This window comes from Octodon degus, unplaced genomic scaffold, assembly GCF_000260255.1.
Source record: "Octodon degus isolate 3935 unplaced genomic scaffold, OctDeg1.0 scaffold00012, whole genome shotgun sequence".
NCBI classification, from domain to species: Eukaryota; Metazoa; Chordata; class Mammalia; order Rodentia; family Octodontidae; genus Octodon; species Octodon degus.
The window spans coordinates 13,875,945-13,878,021 of NW_004524588.1; positions in this window are offsets into that span (position 1 = coordinate 13,875,945).

Sequence of the window (2,077 nt, forward strand, 5' to 3'; positions counted from 1 at the left end):
AGAGAGAGACAGAGAGAGAGAGAGAGAGTCTCTAGCTCCTTCTATTTATCTACAAAAGCCTTGAATTTATCTGTTTTATAGTTGAATAATACTCCATTGTGTAAAAATACCATACATTTTTTTATCCATTCCTTAGTTCATGGGCAGTGGGGTTGTTTCCAAGATTAAGCTATGACAAATTGTGCTGCTATAAACAGGCATACACATATATTGCTGTGGTATGATGATTTCAATTCTTTTGGAAAAATACGTAGGATGGGAATAGCTGTTTTAAATGGGATCTCCAATCCTAGCTTTTTGAAGATTCTCCATACTGACTTCCATAATGGTTGTACCAGCCTGCACTCCCACCAGTAGTGGATAAGGGATCCATTTTCCCCACAGCCTCACTAGCATTTGTTATTGGTTGAATTCTTGATGATAGCCAATCTTTCTAGCATAAGATTACCATTCAGTGTTGTTTTAATTTGCATCACTTGATACAATGACCAATGATGTTGAAAAGTTTTCATATATTTATTTGCCATTTGTATCTCATTTGTGAAGTATATATTCATCTCAGATGTTCATTTTTGGATTAGGTCTTTGAATTTTGAAAACTTTTTTTCAGTCTTTTATTTATTTGGTACAGGGTCTTGGTATGCAACTCAGACATACAGTGATTCTCCTGGCTCAGCCTCCCCACTGCTGGGATTACAGGCATGCGCACCAGGCCAGATTTCAGTGGCTGGCTCAGCGAAGGGTCAGCACGGCATGCAGTACTGGGTATCGAACCTAGGTTCTTGTACTTGCCAGGCAGGTGCTTAGACCACTGAGCTATCTCCATGGCCCAGGTCTTTGAATTTGGGAGGCCTGGTTTATTTTTTCAATTCTATGTATGTTCTTGATAGGAGTCCTTTGTCTGGTTCAGGCTTTCTAAAGCACTCTCCAAGTAGGAGGACTAAGCGGTGGGCACTGCTCACCATCTAACTGTCCACCAGGAGATAGCAGAGGTGCAGAAGACAGGGCGGCAGATGGGGAGGTGTAGAGAATTATCTTAGGAAAAGAAAGCAGAATGTTACCTATTTGCTGTGTTGGGCTATGCTGGAGTGGCTGGCTTGGACAAGTGCCTCCTGCCTTTCCCCCCTCCTCTTCCCAGCACCATCTCTGGCAACGCATTTCATCTTCTCGCAGAAGGCTGCAGCTGCTATGGCAGCATCTGTTGCTGCTCTTTCACCTTCCAGCTTTGGCAAGAGAAGCTGGCAAAATGAGCTTGCAAGGTCTGTCAGCCCCAGGAGTATCACTGTCTTCCAAAGTTGCAAAAAGGATATAATAAATTCAAGACAGAGGAAGTGAGGGTGCTACAAGCTGCAATGCCTGCGGCCAGCTTGACTTGAGACTCTGCTTCAAATTGGCTCTTCTTGTGGGATCAGAGGCCCAGAAGAAGTTTGGATGCACTTCCTTCCCCCAACACTCTCTTTTAGAAATGCAGACCCTTGGGAAAGGAAGAGGCTGAGCTACAAAGAGCAATAAAACTTTCATATAGAACCACACTGAAGGCTCAGACAGGCAATCTGAAGTGATGAACATGACACACTAACCCCTGGCTTCCAAAGCCTTGCTCTACAAGATGATCCTGAGTGGGTCCTCACCAGGCCCAGAGATGCACTCAGACCCCCATCGACCTCTGTGCCCTGGGCTTCACAGGCAGTGTCCTTCTCACCATCTCTGCCATGTCTGTCCCACCTTAGAAAAAAAGTTGATGTGGTTTTCTGCTTTGCACTCTCTCCCCTGTCAAGATTTGTAACATGAACCCCAGCCAATTGGATTGAACTCCAAGTTTCTGTATAGCTCTTGTCATGTTCTTCCCTTGAAGTCTGTCATCCAACTAGGGACTAAGCAGAATGAGGATATACGGATTTGTCACATTGCATATTTGATCACCACTGCCCAGAGGCTCTGACTGCCACATCTTCCAACAAAGGCAGAAATACTGACTGCGAAAGCAAGTTTGAACTAAGCCTGGGCTTATGGGGTCCTCTGAGGATTTGTGAGTTGAAAGGAAGGTCTTCCCTATCACTCTACTGCCTCTATCTAT